This window comes from Aotus nancymaae, unplaced genomic scaffold (genome assembly GCF_030222135.1).
Source record: "Aotus nancymaae isolate 86718 unplaced genomic scaffold, 86718_ANA_hifiasm-v0.15.2.pri h1tg000108l, whole genome shotgun sequence".
Lineage (NCBI taxonomy): Eukaryota > Metazoa > Chordata > Mammalia > Primates > Aotidae > Aotus > Aotus nancymaae.
Window position 1 is genome coordinate 28,030,387 of NW_026988523.1, and position 20,608 is coordinate 28,050,994.

The 20,608-nt window shown below is 43.2% G+C and overlaps 1 long non-coding RNA gene across 1 annotated transcript in view; it reads left to right on the forward strand.

Annotated features, from left to right (window-relative positions):
• Window positions 1–20,608, forward strand: part of LOC135272325 (uncharacterized) — a 74,374-nt gene that overhangs the window by 21,428 nt on the left and 32,338 nt on the right. The window contains exon 2 of the long non-coding RNA XR_010340484.1: window positions 3,744–3,823. This is a non-coding gene — a long non-coding RNA (uncharacterized LOC135272325). The remainder of the gene's footprint in view (window positions 1–3,743; window positions 3,824–20,608) is intronic.

The window sequence follows — 20,608 nt, forward strand, 5'->3', positions numbered from 1 at the left end:
TCCCGTGTCCTGGGTGGGATTCAGAGGTGAATAGGACAGAGTACAATGTGCCAGGCTGCTGTATAATTATTATATGTACTGCCTCCGATAACAAAGCAAGATAAGTGTGTTAGGACTTTTCTGGTTGCAAAAGACAACTTAGTGACATAAACAAAAAAATCAAATATATTGGCTCATGTAACCAAACATACAGATGTAGACTTCACTTACTACTGGATCCAGGAAGTAGATGATCCTATCTTGATGCTATCTCACTCTCCATCTCTTGGCTCTATTTTTCCTGTGTCTTCTTTATTCTCTGGTAGGCTTTTCCTTTATAGTCACTAATGGCTGCCAGGACCTCCACAATTACTTTCTATCCTGTTGGCAGCCCTTGTCAAAAGAGAAAATTTTTTTCTGCTGCTCCATCAAAAGTTTTGGAATTACCTCTGTTGGAACTTCTCAGATCTCAAGCTCATTCCTAAACCAATTGCTGTGCCCAGAAAGAGGGACTATATTGATTGACTAGTCCTGAATCATATGCCCTCTTTAATTTCTATGGATTGGACTCAGCCAGTCAAACCTTATGGGCTAAGGGTGAAGAAAGAGTAGTTCTCTAGGGAAATCTGGCATCCTACTATGTGAAAGGAAAATGGATACCGAATAGACAGAGACCGTTACAGTAGATGTAATTAACACCACTTTAGAGATAAGAAAATTAAAACTTGGAAAGTTGGCATATGTTACTCAACTTCTCATTGCTAATATGTATTAGTAGAGAGAGGACTAGGACTCATGTCTGTCTAATTTCAAATTCTGGATTTTATGCCATGTAGCCTGTGCTTTCAGACAGCTTATCCTCCAATGGCCTTACAGCCTTGCCAGTCAGTAGGAATCACTTTTTAAAAAAAAATTATTGTGCAACTGGCACCACCATCCATCTCCAGAAATTTCCATTATACCAATTCTTTCCTTCCCCAGACCCTGGCAACCACCTTTCTGTGTTCTGTCTTTATGAGTTTGACTATTCTAGGTATCTCATAGAAGTGCAATCATACAATATTTGTCCTTTTGTGTTTGGATTGTTTCATATAGCAGAATGTCTTCAAGTTTCATCCATGCTATAGCATGCATCAGAATTTATTTCCCTTTTAAGGCTGAATAATATGTAAATATCACATTTTGTTGATGGACATTTGGGTTTTTTTTTTCACCTTTTGTCTATTGTAAGTAATGTTGCTATAAACAGGGGTGTACAAATGTCTGTTTGAGTTCTTGCCTTCCATTATTTTGAGTGCATACCCAGAAGTGGGATTACTGGATTATGTGGTAATTCTATGTTTAGCTTTAAGGAGCAACCATAATCTTTTCCACAATGGTTACAGCATTTTACATTCCCAGCAGCAATGCACAGGTTTCCAATTATTCCACATCCTTGTCGACACTTGTTATTTGCTGTTTTTTTTTTTTTTTTAACAGCCATCCTAATGGGTACGATGTGATATCTCGTTGACTTTGATTTGGAATTTCATAATGATTACTGATACTAAGCATCTTTTCATGTGATTTTTGGACATTTGTATATCTTCTTTGGAGAAATGTCTATTCAAGTCACTTGCCCAGTGTTGAATTGGATTTTGTGAGTGTTTTGTTGTTGAGTTGTAGCAGCTCTTTATATAGTCTAGGTATCAATCCCTTATCAAATATTTAATATATGACTTACAAATATTTCTGCCATTGTGTGAGTTGCCCTTTCACTCTGTTAAAATAATGTCCTCTTGAGAGGGGAGACCCCTCCTCATTTTTCTCCTTGAGGCCTTCACCTCCTCCTTCAGGATGAGAAGGAGGGTAAAGAGAGATAAAATACTAAAGAACTGGAATCCGTGGTTAAGCGACCTGCTGACGCCACTGACCAGGCCATAATGAGGCCCAAGGACTGGGAAGATGACTTCCTTTTCGGTTCGCAGTGTCTAAACTATTTATAAGCCTTGAAAGTGTTGCAAAGAATGTTATTACTACTGGCCAGAGCCTGGCACTGGGTTACGTTCTTTATGTTTACATGACCCAGACCCCCTCCTAGAAACACCTCTGCCAACTAATGATTTACTGTCTTTGTCTTGTCTCTGTAAGCCCCGTCCCCTGCCTACTCCCCTGCACACCGTGAATGAACTAGAAAATCAATGAGGCCAAAGACTGTGAGGTCAATTTTCCAGCCAATGGACAGTGACACAGTTTTGCCTTAGTTTTTCTTTAGAGTTGTAAGCCTATAAAAGGGGAAAGAAGCTGCTTCTCGGGGAGCTAAGTGGTTAAGCCTGTAGCCCCCCGCAGCTTCTGGCCAAATAAAAAGTGACTTCCTTTCTCAGTTCAGTGTTCAAGAGGCTTGTTCCCCACCAATCCTGTGCTACCTTTGGTTCCCTGACTGGGAAGTGTGTTTCGGTTGGTACAGCTAGGACAGCCTCCCAGGCAGCTTTGCCCAGTTTTGCCTCGGTTTCTCCTTTAGAGTTGTAAGCATATAAAAGGGGAAAGAAGCTGCTTCTCAAGGAGCTCAGTGGTTAAGGCATTAGCCCCCCGCAGCTCCCTGTCGAATAAAAAGCCACTTCCTTTCTCAGTTCGGTGTTCGAGAGGTTTGTTCCCTGACAATCCTGCTACACTCTGAGACACAAGATTTTAATTTTGAAGTTCAACTCATCAATTTTTTTCCTTTTGTTGCCTGTGCTTTTGGTGTTATATCCAGGAATTACTTTTGAAAAGCAAACATGAAATGCTTAAAAGAATAGCACATTGTCATTAGTCACAGAACATGTATTCATAAATGTATTAACCATTTTCCAGTTTCAGCCAGTTGAAGTTTAGTTGTAGAAAAGAGAGTGAGCTACCTGAAGGAGTGTTTGGGGTAGGATGCTACAATGAGTGAAGAGACTTTTATCAATATTAGAGCAATAACTGTCTGACAGGAAAAGGGAGAAGAGTTGCTATGAGGAGGAGAGTGATATGTTGAGAAGAAGCAGCAAAATGTTACCTATTTCACAATTTTAACTACTCTGATGAAACGGTCTTACTGAAGTGTGGTGAAAGCAAAGGCCATTAAAAATCTGTAGAGTACTTTAAAAAACTATCCTTCAGACGCCTTGGTTCAGTACTCTGTATTAGGGAAGCATGCTATATGTGAAAGCATTATAAAAGAGCTACGTAAGATTATATTATTATTGCTAATGTGTTTGTTCAACAAATAAGCATCTGAAATTGGAGTACAAGAACACAGACCTAGGAGGGAGGTAACAGACATGGAAAGGCCCCACTCAGATCTCCTTTCCAGGAAAGACTTATAGCCTCAGCTGCGAGGAGTGTAATTAGCAGACATCCTCTAGCTGTAGCTCCTTCAGATTTGGTCTTAGCACAGAAAGCCCCTCACCTCTGGTCATGCCCTTTTGGGTGCATTTGGTGTCTAAATGAGGTGAGAATATAAAAGCCAGGCCATTTTGACCCATTGTAGGATACTCTTGTTGGCAGTGTTTGTTCTAAAGCTCTCTCGGGTGCATACTACAGTTTAATTTCTTCCTCTGCTTAATCCTCCTTCTGCCTTCTACCTTTCACAGGTGTTGATCCTGAATGAACATCTTACACCCAAACTTCAACTCAACATCTGCCTCCAAAGAACCCAAACAGTGACAAATGATTTTAGAAATTACCTAACACAAACTCTATCCTTTTGAAATAATAAAGTTTATTTTTTCCAAATTCAAAATTATTCTTATTTCTTATAGAATGAGATGAATATTCAAGTAGAAAGAAAAACATCGCTTATGATATTGGCAGCCATCTTTGGAGACCATTTACCATAACTGTAAGTAACTGTTTTAACCTTTGGGTATATCATAATATACTCATCCCTTGAACAATGAGTACTTATTCTAGTATTTTTTTCTAGTGTTTTTTACTAGTTTAAGTTATGCTACAATAAATATCTTTGTGCAATAAAGGTTTTGATGTATTCTAAATTATTTTCTTAGGATAGACACCCAGGTATAGAATTATTAGTTTAGAGAGTACGATTTTTGTTGTTATTGTTTTTGTAGAAACAGGATCTCACTCTGACACCCAAGCTGGCATGTAGTAGCATGATCATAGCTCACTGCAGCCTCATATTCCTGGGCTTAAGCAATCCTCTCACCTGAGCCTCCCAAGTAGCTGGGACTACAGATGCATCCCACCATGTCTAGCTAATTTTTTTTTTCTATGTTGCCTAGACTGGTCTCAAACTCCTGGGTTCAAGTAGTTCTCCTGCTTCAGCCTCCCAGAGTGTTGGGATTATAGACAGGAGTAACTGTGCCCAGCTAGATATGCCATTTTCAGTGCTCTTAATGGATAGTTTTCCAAAGGGTTGAATTCGTTTTTGCTGTCAACAGAGTACAGCAGGGCATCAGGAAGCCCATTTCAATGCATTTTCCTATCATTTTATAGGAGAGATAATTACTATTTAAATATTAATTTGTGACAATGTTGTGTCTTTTGCTTCTTAGGTGAGATTAATTCCCTTTTGTCCATATGTGTATAAAACCTGAAACTGTAAAATCTAAAGCTCTTCTCATCAGCTCACCAGTATTCCTTACTCTCAGGCATGGAATGCCAACCCCCAGAGGATGATTTTGTGAGGAAAAAAGCAAGCAGGTGGTAAAAGATACAGAGATTCCTCCCCAGAGAGCAATAGAGATAAGCAGGGAATGGTCTCAATGAAAACCAGCAGAAGTGAATAGGGACCCGTGTACTAGGTGGATCCACGTATTTCCAACATGGTGCAATGTGTATGTGGTAGCAGTGGACCCAAACACCACAGAAAACTTGGGCAGCCACACAATGGTGTTATTTCAGTCCATAACAGTGTTCCATAACTACCTTTTTCTTTCACTTAATATATCATGCATTTTCCATGTTATTAAATGTCTATGTGTGATTTAAAGAGTTTATATTGTTAAATAAAATACATAGGTTCTGAGATAAGTACTAATATTTTCATTTTAAAGATGAGCGAACTGATGTGTAGAAAGTTTTAAAAACGTCTACCAGTCCCACAACTAGTAAGTGAGGGGCTCATTCTTAAATCCATTTGGGTCTGACTCCGGAAGTCAGGATTTTCCCACTACACTGTGTTGCTCCTCAGGGCCTAAAAAACCAGGCCCAGCACAGACCCTCTTCTTCTGATATCTGGCAGAAGGCCTGAGGAGCAAGGTGTCTGTATGAGAAAGCAGAGTGGTCGAAATACGGCCCCAACCACCATCTTCCTGAAATTGTTCTATTGTTTTGCAGTTAACAAGCTGATGGCAATTTAAATTCAGTTCAGGTACTTAAATATTAGACACCGGGAACACAAAGATAAACAGGGATGCCAGTTTAAACAGCTGTATCTGCTTCAACACATTTCAGAAGCAGGAGCAACAGGGAGAGCAAATTAAGGCCTGGCACCTTGTGTGCTAGAGGCAGATTCCTGGAGTAAGCCCATGGAGCCCACCACACGCATACCCCACTGCTGGTTCCGCCTGTGCGCACTGTGTCTGCTACAGAAATGCAGCCTAATTAGAATGGTAGTCTGTTAGACTCCTCTTGATACCAAAGGAAGACTTCTCTCTGTCTTTTAGTGATGAAGACATCAGTTGCCCTGCTTTTCTTTTCTTTCCTCCCCCTTGCCCCGCCTCACCAACCCTTTGGCATCATTTGCTAAGCATCTCTAAGTACCCAATTTAGGCAGGACATTAGAATTTCCCTCTCAGACAGGGTGCATCTGACTCCCTCTAGAGGGCACTTGCTGCCAGTTCTGGGCTAAGTGCCATTTCTGGGAGGATTCTGTGATCAACTGGCTGTCAGATTCACAGAAAGCTCCTGGCGCTTGTTGGTTGGTTTGTTCTAGAGAAACAGTTGGAGTGTGTTTCCTTGGGCAGCTGGGAGAGGTGGGGGGACTCCCTGCCCACCTCACTCTCCTCAACACCCCCCATCCCTCCCCTCCCTTCCCTCCCTGACTGGGCCTTCACTCAGCAGGCCCTTCCAGAGGGTGGAGGCTGAAGGGTGTGACCCACCTTCATGAGCAATAACCCTGTGCAGTGCTACCTGGAGCCTGCGTTGTTTGGAGTAGTAGATTTAACCACGGAGGGTTTGTGGGAACTCCTATTTCAGAAGACAAAGGAGGAGAGAACAGAACATCGAGATGCAAAGATTTATGAGGGAGAAAGACTCATGTAAGAAAAGGAAATTAGAAACCAAGCAAGCAGAATATTCCAAAGACAGCCACATACCACGCATAATAATGAAGTTTCCATGACTTCCTTTTGCTCAGATCAGTTTCCTTGATAATTAACATGACACCTCTCCCTCTCTCAGCAAACAGGTGGGTGTAGAGGGCTTGGCAAATATTTCCTTATTGCTCCCTTTACTTTCTCTGAGAGGAAGGTTGGGTGGTCCAGAGGATTTCCCTTGAGCACCCAGATGGAGCAATAGGCTCCCCATGCCTGCCATTTGCGTAAGGTAACAGATTGAGCCAATGGCCGTCTGTGACTGGCAGGCAGACTTCCTTATCAATGCCATGTGGATGGTGGCGAGATCCCTCAGGCACCTCAGGAGAGTGGGATCAAGGCTGAGAGGTAGGCGACTCTGTCGGTAGAATGGAGGCAGCACTTGGGACTGTGCTAGGTTCCTTTGGAAAACAATGCTACAGAGATCCCATCTCCGGTTGGGTCTTGTCCAGCTGCTTTGTGGAGGGAAGAATGAACACAGCATACTCTCCTTCGTGCCACCACCCTAGTCAGGTCTGTTCCTCTCCATCCCTGGACTTGTTGCTAGTCTTCCCTGGCTTCACCTTCTCCTCTCCAGTCTAGACTGGGCATACTGCTGCCAGAAACATCTTCCCGAGACATTGCCTCTCCCATGTCCTTCCCCAGATAGAGACCCTATGGAGGAAGTCACAATCAAGTCATACCAGTCCTGGAGATAGGCTTTGTTTCAACTGTGTGATGTTTTAAGAAATATTTTGGCCAGGTGCAGTGGCTCACGCCTGTAATCCCAGCACTTTGGGAGGCTGAGGTGGGCGGATCACCTGAGGTCAGGAGTTCGAGACCAGCCTGACCAATATGGTGAAACCTCATCTTTAAAAAAAATTAAAATAAAAAAAAAGAAATATTTTTAATTTGCTTCCAACATGGAAAAAAGGAAAATCTTAGATCAAAATCTGAATTTCTAGCTTTTTTGGAGGGGAATTCGGTGATTTGGCAATTCTATACCTGTATTTCCACATTGCAGTTGACTGGACTGAAGCAGCCAGTGCTGGCTTCAGACGGGGCACTGATGATCTTTTCATGCACTTATTAGTCATTCCTAAATCTTTGGTGAAATAGCTGTTCAAATCCTTTGTCTATTTTTTAAAAAAATGAATTGTCTTCTTATCATTGAGTTATCAGTGCTCACCTTCACTTTTTCCTAGATAATTCTTCCTTACTCAAATTCTCTGTTATGGTAAATAATTCTTTATATTACACTTTCTCTGCTCATATTACTATGTGGTATCTCTCTTTACTGGATTCCGATTTATACAGATGGCTACTAATATTTACTCTCTGATAAGCCAGCAAGAAATGCTCAGAACCTGAGTAAGAAAGAGAAAGTGTTGGAGCTAGACAGATTTGCGTTTGGATCCCAGTTTTGCCACCTCTGTGTGGCTGTAGACATGGCATTCAATCTTTCTGAACTCGCCTGTTATCTTTAAAATATGAAAATAATGTCCACCTCACAGGATTTTCTTGAAGATTAGAGATAATATACAAAAACAGCTTATAACAGAGATTAGCACTTAGTAACAACTCAAAAAATGATAGCCAGAAACAGCAGCAACAAGTAATCAAGAGCTGAAAATAAGTCTTAGGGTTTCTACAGGTGAGAGTACTATTATTCAAGCTACATTGATAACAAGATCCTTGTTATTTGGCAAAAAGTATCTCTTAACTGGCACCTATGTGCTGCTATAGCTAAAGAGATGTCAAAGAGAGGCTGGATGAAGGTTGCCCAGGAAGGTCTTCATGCCATAGCCACATTTTGGGAGCTCATCATAAATATGGAGTCTGGTCTTCAGCTTCATGGGATCTGTTTTGTCAGTATCCCAGGAGTGTCCAAGCTTTAGAAGGCTGATGTATTTTAGTCTTAGGATCAACTAAACTCAAGTATTTTAGTCTTAGGATAACTGGAGTGATATGTTTTAAGGATTGATTCATTACTCAGTTGCTACCTATCATGAAAGTTAAAAAAACAATTACTTATTCTCTATTCAACCCAACTATATACAGACACACAGCCTCAAACTAAAATGATCAAGTTGTTATTAAAAAAAACATAAATGACAAGATATCACAGGCACCGTGATATCACTGCAATGCAATGACAATAATTATTTAGCTTATCAGCTGGTTTGGACATTTTCATATATTTAAGTTTCGTGCATAAGACTTTGCTACCTTTAAGGATATTAGAACCAGAATTGGGAATAGACACAATGAAGGTGTCGTAGAGGGGTAATTAATAGGTTTTCAAGCAGAGGGTCAATCTTAGCATGAATGGAGCTGAAAAACTGCCAACTAGAGGCCCGTAAACAGCATTTGCCCTCAGGTGGGATGCTGGAGTGTGTTAAGAAGATCCTTCTTTTGTTCTGAGACCCTTTTGGTCTGAGAAAGTCTTGTAAGTGATCTGTTTGGCCAGGCAGACATAAGGTAAGAATTAATTTGTCCTTGGGAAAACCTGCTAAGTATTCTATTTGGATCTATTACCGGAGTGTGACCTGCAGATTTAGGACATTTTTTTCTAACCATGGATTTGAGCTGTGGTATTCTGAGCATTCTGTGTATATGAAATGCATAGGGGTTTTGCTCAAGCATTTGCACACTAAGAGCAGGAGGCCAGGTTATGGCAGGTGTGACACACCGGCCTGGTTATCTCTTTACTGCATGCCAGATAACAGACAGGAGAGGGTGTGGACTGTTTGTTGTGCCACATGGTTTTATTTAGTACAGAAGACAGTAGATGCTCTACAGAGACAGAGAAATGAGGTGGACTTCGAACTGATAAAGAGGGAGATCTTTGGGTCTGGTGGACATTGGGTCTAGATTCTGGGCATGGAGATATAATGGCATTTGTCAGCTACTCGCTGTTGTATGTCTTTGTTCCAAGGACATTTATTACACACCCAGATCAGATTCAGATTAGCCACGTTTGGGGAGCTAAGGAACACGGCTATATGCATATTTAAGGCACTGCATGTGGAGGGAGGTGCTATTCCACAAGTTACAAGATAGCAAGAGGTGAAAGCAGGAGCACGGCACCTCAATATTATGGGGGGCAAGGGCTTGGGCTGAGATGACATGTGACAAACAGAGAGGGTTTATGGAACTGGGGAGCTTTTCTCAGTGACCACTGGAGGTACTTGAGAAGGAGAACCTGATAAAAGAGATTTTCTGCAGCCCTAGAGGATAGGGGCTCAGCTATTGTTATTTGTGTATTAAAAGTCTAGAGAATTTGAGTACTTCTGGACTACATACATTTACACATTTTAAAACCATAGGTGTAACAAGATCACTGACATTATTAGAAGCAGAAGCTCAGTCCGAGGATAAAATTATGAACCGGCATTTCCAAACATTCCTAATAATGAGTAGCAACACAGAGAAGACATTTTTCTTCTCTATTTTCCTTCCTTTACTCTCATTAAGCTTGAAAATCTGGGTGGGGATCAAACAGTCCTTGCCTATGGTTCATACAGGGCTCTGCTCTCTGGAGCTCCTCCTAACAGCACATAATGCTTCATGACTCCCGCGACCGACTAGCTCTGATGCTCTGATCTGAACAGGTTTCTATTCTTGACGTTTGATTTGCTATGCATTATTCATTACCCCATGCTTATAAAGAATTGGTCGTTCTATCTGACTTAGGCCTTCATGGGTTCCTTGGACTTTTAGTAGTCTCTGACCTTCTTTACCTTCTCCTTTCTTTCTTTTTTCCTCCTTCTCTTCCTTATTCTAGAAAAGATTTTCCTTCCTGTAGGAGATAGTTTAAAAAAAAAAAAAGATTTAAGGTGCTTATGCAGATATAGTTAAGATTAAATTAAAAGTAGATGAATTAAAGAAAGGGAAAACCAGGATGAGGAACAAGGGAGATACAAAAATGTATCCCTAATGATTCCAACTCTTGGTTATTGGTGGGCCACCAACTGATACCAAGCTTCCTCTCCAGGAATTCCTCTCCACCTTATTACATGCCCAAGCCACGGGGTCATGAGGTTAAAAACCAGCATAACAACTTATTCCTAATACTAAAACCAGAAAGAAAATGTTCTTAAGGCATGCCATAAAGAAGATCTTGTGTAATATCATGAAAAGTGTCCTCAGCAACAATTCTTATGGTAGACACTGGGATGGAACTCATTACACTCAAGAAAAGCAATTCTTGGCTAGGTGCAGTGGCTCACACCTGTAATCACAGCACTTTGGGAGGCCAAGGTGGGCAGATCACTTGAAGTCAGGAGTTTGAGACCAGCCTGGCCAAAGTGGTGAAACCCTGTCTCTGCCAAAAAATACAAAAAAAATAACCAGGCATGGTGGTGTGCACCTGTAATCCCAACTACTAGGAAAGCTGAGGTGGGAGAATTGTTTGAACCCGGGAGGTGGAGGTTGTAATTAGTGGAGATCACGGCACTGTACTCCAGCCTGGGCAACAGAGCAAGATCCTGTCTCAAAAAGGAAAATTTTTTTTTAATTAAAAGAGACAAAAAAAAAAGGAAGAAAAGCATCTCTCCAGGGAACCAGCTCACTGTGGACTACTGATATCGATTTTAATTGATATTGGATGGCAGTGAGTTTAAGACTCTTCTCCCTAACAAGTCCTAAATCTAAGTGTTCGTTTCCCAGTAAGTGCAGGACCCTACCCCACAATTTGCCATTGCTCTGTGGGTAGAGTGACTTGAGTTTGTTCCCTAAGCCCTGCCAACCCAGTCTTTAATTCTGACCTGGCTCCAGGGATTTCTGCCCTTAGCCTGGAATGTTCTCTCCTCTCCTGTCAATCTTGTTGTTGTTTTTTTAAACATGGAGTTTCACTCTTGTTGCCCAGGTTGGAATGCAATGGTGCAATCTTGGCTCACTGCAACCTTTGCCTCCTGGGTTCAAGTGATTCTTCTGCCTCAGCCTCCCAGGTAGCCGGAATTATAAGCTCCCGCCACCATGCCCAGCCAATTTTTGTATTTTTAGTAGAGATAGGGTTTTGCCATGTTGACCAGGCTGGTCTCAAACTCCTGACCTCAGGTGATCCACCCACCTTGGCCTCCCAAAGTGCTGGGATTGTAGGCTTGAGCCACCGCACCCAGCCCCTGTCAATCTTTAAAATTCCATCGTCTGGGTCAGGCACAGTGGCTCATGCCTATAATCCTTGAGTCCAGAAGTTCAAGACCAGCCTGGGAAACATAGTGAGACCTCACCTCTATGAAAAATAATTTTTAAAAAACTGGCCAGGTGTGGCACACACCTGAAGTCCTAGCTAATTGGGAGTCTAGGGCAGGAGGATTGCTTCAGCCCAGGAGTTCAAGGCTCCAGTTAGCCAAGATTGCACCACTGCACTCAAGACTGGGCAACAGGCGGTCTCTAAAGAAAGGGATGGGGTCTATATCTGTGTCATATTTTGGAGAGTATGTGAGAGATCCTATGTGAATCCTCTAGCACAGTGTGCCTGGCAAAGAAGAGGCAATTTATAAATCTTAGTTCTCCTCCATCCCTCTCTCTTCCCTTCTCCCTTAACATGATATGGTGTTTTATAAAGACTTGTTAAATCTGGTGCTCTACTGATTTCATATATGATTTCTCTTTATAAAGAGACTATTGTCTTTCAATTCATTAAGGCTCTCCTCCTCTCAACTTATAGATCATAGTGCTTTGGACATAGAGGGAACGCAGTGCCTATGGACTGAGTGATTCCAATTGGAATGTCATGAAAAGGAGGAATAGAACAAGAGGATGAAGGACAAATCCCACTCCCAATCTGAGGGTCCTCATGGCCGTCACTTAAAGTCATGGCAGGACCCTGTTCCCAAGGGCCCCTCACACCATTCTCCAAAAGCTATTTCCCCTGTCAGAGTAGGACTGAGAGAGAGAGGGAGAGAGTGAAAGTGACAGCAAGAGAGAGAGGGAGCGGGAGAAAGAAGTGAGGTAGTGAGTAGGAGGTAGAAGAAAGCTGGAACAGTCTTTTTTTCCTCCTCACCCAACTTCAGTAAATAACTCAAATATTTTAATAGTCCAATTTTCTCAGTTCTCTTATAATTTAATTTGAGAGCTTTGGAAATGCACAGTGTCAGTACAATGAGGATTTTTTTCTTAAAGAGAAGCTTTGTGTTTGAATAAAAATCATATACAGAAGGAATCTAATTTTTTTAATCTCTTTATTGTAGCACAGTCTTCAAACATAAGTCAAACACTCCCTCTGCCACTTTCTCCACCAGCTTCCCCCAGTGCCACCTAAAGAGACTTGAAAATAACTCATGATGTTTAGGGAAAATCAGCAGGCTATTTAACTTTTCCTAGATGGGTCTTAAAAAAAAAAAAAAGAATTATTCTCCCCTCAGTTAATGAAACAAAGGGGAGGTAGAGAGAGCCTAGGGAGGGTGGAGGAGCTAAGTCAGCCTTCCTGTTTAGGGAGTTCAGGCCTATCAAAGCATGTCGGAGGGTGCAGGGCACCCTGCCACTGGTTCTGTTTGAATGGGGGCTTAATAGGACCAATTGGAGCTAATGATTGCCCACTGTAATAATTGTAGACAGAGTGATGCCTTTTAAATTTCCACACTGAAACACTTTACCTGGAGGAAGGGGACAGACAAGTGTACCAATTTAATTCAGGGACACTGTTTGGGTGTAAATGGAGGGATGATTTTGAATATAACATTGAGTTATTATATACAATACGGTATGCCCTCCTGGAAAAACCTCAAGGGATTATCTGTCTTTGCTGGTTCTGACCACTCTGAATACCTCTGAACCACTTTGAAAGTTGGGTAAGGTCCATCCAATCCTATATCCAACCCTCTCTATAGGAAAAGTATCTTTCTACCTTGGGCCCTTATAAAGATGACTGACTTAATTAAGAATAACTGAGCCCATATTCTAAAGTTAGAACTTTATACCTTTACCATATGGCTAAGTCACACATAAATGCATACGCAAATTATAAAGGATATAAAGTAGACATGCTAGAGAACTGATAAAAATTCTTAGGTCTGGCAAGGGGATTACCAGTGTTCTGGTCTAATTCATAATTCTTATTCTAGTTCTATAGATTCTCTTCTGTGTGCCATGCCATTTTTTCTAAACAACAGGTTATGTTAAGTAAGGTATGTTTTTCCTCCACTGGGACCTTTATTTTCTGTCTTTCTTACTTACTGGCTAGAGGTTCATTTTATTCATAGTTTTTATCAGTATATTGCCAAGAAAATCTTTGATTTTCTCCAGTAAGCAAAGATGAATAATCAGATGAGAACTGCCATCGCCTCCTACCACTGCAGTCGCTCCTACAATATCTGTTCCTTATACTCTGCCTTTCTGCTTCTAACACAGATGAACACTCTGTCTCCTCTGTAAGTCTGACTCTTCTGCCTGTGTCTTCGATCCCATCCCCTTTCACCTACTCAAGGAGATTGCTTAGCAATTTTCCTTATCTCTGTCTCTTTATCATCTGTTATCACTCCATCATTCCCATTAGCGTGCTCACATGCTATTATTTCTCCAACCTAAAAAATAAATCTTTGCTTGACCCCACTTTCTTCCGTAGCTGCATCTGATTTCTCTTTTCTTCCTTATAGCAAAACTCCTTGAAAGAGTTGCTGCCTTCAATTCCTTTCTTCCATTATGTTGTAAATCCACTTCAAGCAGGCGTTCATCTCCATGATTTCCCTGAAACTGCTTTTGTCAAGGTCAACAATGACGTCTATGGAGCTCAATCCAATAGCCATTTTTTATGATCAGCTACTGCCCTTCCCCTCATAACCTCTTAAGACTTATCTCTGACTTCTCTCCCTTTATTCTTCACTCCAGCACATTGTCCCTACTGTTCCTCAAATCTAGGCAGGCTCGCTCCTCAAGCATTTTACACTGGTTTTTTCCTTTGTCTGAGATTCTTTTCCCCAGAGGCGTGCATGCCTAGCTCCCAGACCTCTTTTAAATCTCTGCTTATGGTCTCACCTTTTAAGTGAGGACCACTCTGATCATCCTATTTTAAATTTCACACCCCACCCCACCTTGTCGTCACTCCTGGTTCCCTTTTGTGTTCATTAACTATTGCTGTGTAACATATTACCCTCAAACTTAATAGCTTAAAACAACAGACGTTTAGTATCTTGCACAGTTTCTGGGGGTTAGGAATTACGGAGTGCTTTAGCTGAATGGTTCTGGCTTGGGACCTCCTATCAGGTTATAGTCACATGTCAGCCAAGATGGAGGATTGGCTTCCAAGATGGCTTATCCACATGACTGTTGGCAGAAGGCCTCAGTTCTCCCCACATGGACCTCTCACTCAGGCATGTTTGAGTGTGCTTCATGACCTGGCAGCTGGCTTCCCCCAGAACAAGCAATCTAAGACAGCTAGGCAGAAGCTGCAGTATCTTTTATAATCTAGCCTTGGAAGTCATACACCGTTACTTTTGCCATGACATATTGGTCTCGCAGGCCAGCTCCTTTCAATGTGGGGAGAAATACAAGGTGTGTTTCCAGGAGGTGAGGAACTGGGGGACGTCTTAGAGGTTGGATGCCACATCTTTACTTGATTTTCTCCATGGTATTTATCACCTTCTAATACATTGTACAAGTTATTTATTTAAGATTGTAAACCAAAAATATCTGAGACAAGTCTCAGTCAATTCAGAAAGTTTTCTTTGCCAAGGTTAAGGGTGTGTGCCTGGGAGGCAGCTCTATGCCTTTCTCCAAAGATGATTTTGAGAGCTTCAGTATTTAAAGGGGAAAGGGTGGCTACTGGGGAAAGAAGAAAATTCTTAAAGGTGTGGGTAGATAAGAGACAAACAGTTGTATTCTTTTTATTTTTTGAGCAGTCTTTCACCGAATATAAAATTTACACTTGATGAGTCGGGTAGAAGAAGAGTCTAGCTCAGTGAATCTGCATTTTTACATCAGAGGAAGCATTCAGATAGGCATTTGTCTCAGGTGAGCAGAGGGATGACTCTGAGTTCTGTCCTTTGTCCTGCACCTGTCAGGATAAGCTATCAATTTACATTGTCAGGGTAAAACTCAACAGAACCCTTTTAGGGTAAAGATCTTGGGGCTCACAAGGAATTTCCTAGTGGCCAAATCATGAAGGAGGTACGCAGCTTTTTTATCTTTGTAACTGTCTTATTTAGGAATAAAATGGGAGGCAGGCTTGCCCGATGTAGCACGCAGCTTGACTTTTCCCTTTGGCTTGGTGATCTTGGGGTCCTGAGATTTATTTTTCTTTCACAATATGTTTATTTTTAGTCTCCTTGTTACAGAAAAAGGGTCCTGATCCAGACCCCAAGAGAAGGTTCTTGGATCTCACTCAAGAAAGAATTTGAGGCAAATCCATACAGTAAAATGAAAGTAAGTTTGTTAAGAAAATAAAGGAATGAAGAACGCTAGTTGCCCATTTTTATGGTTATTTCTTCATTATATGCTAAATAAGGGGTGGCTTATTCATGAATTTTCTGGGAAGGGGGTGGGCAATTCCAGTAGCTGAGGGTTAATCCCCTTTTTAGACCATATAGGGTAAACTCCTGATGTTGCCATGGCATCTGTAAACTGTCATGGTGCTGGTGGAAGTGTAGCAGAGGACGATCAGAAGTCACTTTTGTCACTCTTTTGATTTTGGTGGGTTTGGGCTGGCTTCTTAACTGCAATCTGTTTTATCAGCAAGGTCTTTATGACGTATATCTTGTGCTGACTTCCTGTCTCATCCTGTGACTTGGAATGTCTTAACCTCCTGGGAATGCAGCCCCGTAGATCTCAGCCTTATTTTACCCAGAACCTATTCAAGATGGAGTTGCTATAGTTCAAACACCTTTGACACCCTCATGCTAGGGGGTGAGCTCCTTGAGGGCAGTGATTTTGTCTGTTTTATTGACTGTTCTGTCTTTAGTGTCCAGCACAGTGTCTGGCAAGACTCAAATATTTGTTAAATGAATAATTGAGTATAAAGCTCTGCAAAATTCTGTCTACCTTCCCTGATTATTACACTGGAGTAGCTTCTTCTTCTTAAATTGCAAGGAGCTGCAGCTCCAGCCAGCTATTTCCACCTCTCTGAGCATTAGTGACCCATATTTGTTTTCTGACCCAATATATATAGTGCCTTTCCTGATTGACATCTAATCTTGTAAGGTACATGGATGTGCTTTGGTCAACAGTAGGCAGAGGCAGACATCTGGGCCAGAGTGACTCAGAAAGTTTAGGGTGCAGGCGCATACTCCACTTGTTCTATAACCTATTTGTGTAAGCTCATACCTGGTTTGGAGCCACTACTGTTTGAAAAGGTGTAACCGCCCTGTTGATGCTGTGCACAGGGCTTGGCTTGGCTCTTGGGCATGGCTTGACGTGGCTCAGCATGCTGGCATCCAGAGAAAGAGAGAGCCAAAGCGGTCTGTCTTGCAGGCATGCAGGGGGGAGCCAGGAACCAGCTTTTGCCCAGAGAGAGTTAAGCTGCTGACCCTGAAAGCAGGGGAGAGGCAGCCATGCAGCTGTGCATGGGAGCAGCTGGCTCAAGCAGCAGCAACAGAGCAAACAGTGCAAGAGCTGCTGACGAGACAGCTGCTGAATAAAACCCTATTTCACCTACCTATGGCCCCCCGCCAAGTGTTCTTTCAGCTATCCATCCACTCCCCTCAGACCTAAGCATGGGCTGGACCCTGACCCTGGACCTAACAACTGGTGACATCAGCCCCTTAGGGCTCCCAGGTCAGCTGTGTGGCCACAGCATGGGCTGTGGTACCCAGTGGCAGTGGTGCTGCTTGGATGGGTCCCAGTGGGAACGTGGGAGGCAATGGACAGTTCTGAAAGTATAGAGAAGGAGCTGAAGTACCTGGAAGTGCACAGCGCCCAGGAGGAACGTGCCTTTGCCAGCAGAGTCAGATGGGCATTTGTGACTGTGCTGCAGGACCCAGTGCGGGGAGGAGGAAGAGCCTCTGTTGCAGGCTTGCCCAGTGATCCATCAGAATGGACAGCTTTTGGGCCCCAAGGGTGAGCCCAGGGACCCTCCCCCATTATGGTGGAATACATTTCCTATGGTCCCTGTGCCCTCACTGAGTTGCAGGAGTTAAGCAGGTAACGTCGGCAGTCACATACAGACTTAGTGCAAGTCATTCGGGAGAAGGATGCTGCTGCACAACCCAGTCCCACCCTGGGTTCAGTTCAAAAAGCACCTGCTGCAGTCAGGCCAAAGTGTAAAGCCTTGTCCATCGGATAAAAGAACTGGCCAAAGTGTCCAGCTTGTGGGGAGCACTGGACAACCAAAGGCCATGTGTGGACTTGGCAGTCCATTGTCCCTGAACCCAGATCAGTTTCTGGGCAAAGCTGCATTCATCGATGGCTATGGGGGCCAGTCAGTGAAGGCGAAATCTGTGTCTTTGCATCTTGGCGCTGGCTGCTTGGCTCCTTGCCTATATACTGTGTATGTCTCTCCCATGCCTGAATATATTCTGGGAATGGACATTTTGAATGGTCTGGACTTGCATACCACAGCCAGAGAATTCAGACTCTGAGTTTGTATAGAAAATCTGCGTAGACAGACACATCACCAGCTCCAAGCTCTGCCACAACCCCGATAGGTTACCTCCGCTGGTCAATACTGTTTGCCAGGTGGACATATGGAGATAACTGAGACCATTAAGAAGTTAGAGGAGGTACAAGTAGTGTGTGGCACCCACAGCCCCTACAGTTCTCCGGTTTGGCTAGTGAGAAAGCCTGCTGGGACCTGGCAGATGACAGTGGATGATCAGGAACTGAATAAGGTGACAACCCCTCTGCATGCAGCTGCACCTTCCATCACAGATCTGATGGACTGCTTGACAATGGAACTGGGATGGTGCCACTGGGGTGGTGGCCTTGGACAGTGCATTCTTCTTCATCGACATCACTCCAGAGAGTCAGGAACAGTTGACTTTCATGGGAGGGTGACAATAGATTTTCACAGTGTTGCTGCCCCACCATGTGTCATGGCCTCATTGATGATGTGATTCTCTTATAGGTTTAGAAGCAGCAACACCCCTCTTGCCTGGGATTGGGATGAGGCAGCTGAGATAGCCTTCCTGGTAGCCAAGCAGGCTATTTAGCAGGCACAAGCCCTATAGATAGTTAGCCAGAGTGCCCATTTGAACTAAATGTACATGTGACCACTTTGTTTCTGTTAGGGCCAGCACACAGAGCACCTGAGAACACCAATAGGCCTTTGGTCCCAGCTGTGGCAGGGAGCTGAGCTCTGGTATTCCGTAATAGAGAAGCAGTTACTAATAGTAGGATGGGCGCATTCATGGGTAACAACCCTCCGGACTGGGAAAGCAGTTAGCAACTACATATGCCACCCTTCGGGCTCTTAAGAGTGTGGCAGGATAGGCTACAGTCATCGTGTGGACAGCTCACCCGACAGCGGGATGCGTGCATTCATGGGTAACAACCCTCCGGACAGGGATGGCACAAACATCCACTCTAGTATAAAGTGGGGTGCCTACTTGGAACAGTGGAATACGCTGAGTACAAGCCCCTTAGCAGCAAAGTCACAAGAGGTTTTAGAGTCATTTTTTGTTTGTGTTTTTTTTGGACCATTTTATGCCCAGTATATACAAAAGTAATAGTGTCAGAGGCATTTGAACCAGAGCAACTCCATCTTGAATAGGGGCTGGGTAAAATAAGCTGAGACCTACTGGGCTGCATTCCCAGGAGGTTAAGGCATTCTTAGTTACAGGGTGAGATAGGAGGTTGGCACAAGATATAGCTCACAAAGACCTTGCTGATAAAACAGGTTGTGGTAAAGAAGCCAGCCAAAACCCAGCAAAAACAAGATGGCGACGAACGTGACCTCTGGTCATCCTTAGTGCTCATTATACACTAATTATAATGAATCAGTATGCTAAAAGACAATCAATCCCACTAGCACCATGACATTTTACAAATACCATGGCAATGTCAGGAAGTGAACCTGTATGGTCTGAAAAGGGGAGGAACCCTCAGTTCTGGGAATTGACCACCCCTTTTCTTGAAAACTCATGAATAATTTACACCTTGTTTAGCATATAATCAAGAAGTAACAATTAGTATAAGCAGCTGAGCAGCCCATGCTGCTGCTCTGCCTATGGAGTAGCCATTTTTTTATTCCTTTACTTTCTTAATAAACTTGCTATACGCTATGGATTTGCCCGAATTCTTTCTCGTGTGAGAGCCAAGAACCCTCTCTTGGGGTCTAGATCGGGACCCATTTCTGGTAACAGCAGGATCTCACCCACGATGTCCTCTGGCCCTGCCAGGCCCTCCAGCTAAGCAGGGAATGACACTAAGCAGGAGGAGCAAGTCAGCGAAGGAGCTCTGGCGCTGGGGCGGCTGTAAGGACTCTAGGGGCACGTGGTGGCTCCATGCTGTGGCCTAAGAGGCATTTTTAACATCTGGGTGATGACCCTGCTGCCCGCAGAGTTCAGGAATTACTGAGAAGACAAGCGGCACCTGTTCCCTGGGTCTCTGCAGAGGCAGCAGCTGAGGTGGTAATGGGCGTGCTGATGCCTGAGGAAGTGGGAATCCCAGCTGAGGGAGCAGTCAAGCACTGGCAGCAGCTGCAGAGGGCAGGGGCCCAGCTGGTCAGGAGAGCGCCTGGCTTCTCCGCCTTCACAGCCATCCCTTCACCTGTGCTCCTGGGCCCCTCCTGGCTTTTCCCCACAGGCTCTTGCTTCAACCACTTTCCCACTCATTCCAGGTTTCCTCCTACTCCACAGTCTTTCCCCTCAGCCTGCAAACGTGCTCTGCTCTCCCCTTTTCTAAAAACCTCCTCTCTCCTGAGACCACTTCTCTCAGGTCTTAGACGTCCCTTAAACAAACAAAGAAAACCACACACACAAAACCACACTCCTCTCCCATGTAGTCCTGTTTCCAACCAATAGCGATAGTTATATTTTTCTTTCCTCAGCAAACATATTAAATGAGCTTTCCGTGTGCCTGGCCTTCCTCAGCAACTTGCCCATTTGTGAATTTATGCCATAAGCAATGTATTGAGGACCTGCTGTGAATAATAGACTGGGATGGAGGATGGTCTTCCCGCAAAGGAGTTCTCTGCCTCATAGAAGACATAATGGGTAAAAAAAAATGACAATATAACGTGATAAGTACAGCAAAGAAGGGAAGTACAGTGTACAGAGGTATAATAACACAAAATAGAGACTCATCAACTAGAGAGAAGAAAGGCAGAAAGCAAAGATGGTTTCCTGATGGATGTGGAATCTGAACTAGATTTTGAAAGACAACAGGTGAATGTAAGGGAAAACACAGTATTTTGGAAGCTGAATAAGAGATAGCAGTCAACTTCATCAACTGCCACAGAGAGATGACATAAAATGAGGAAAACACACATAGAA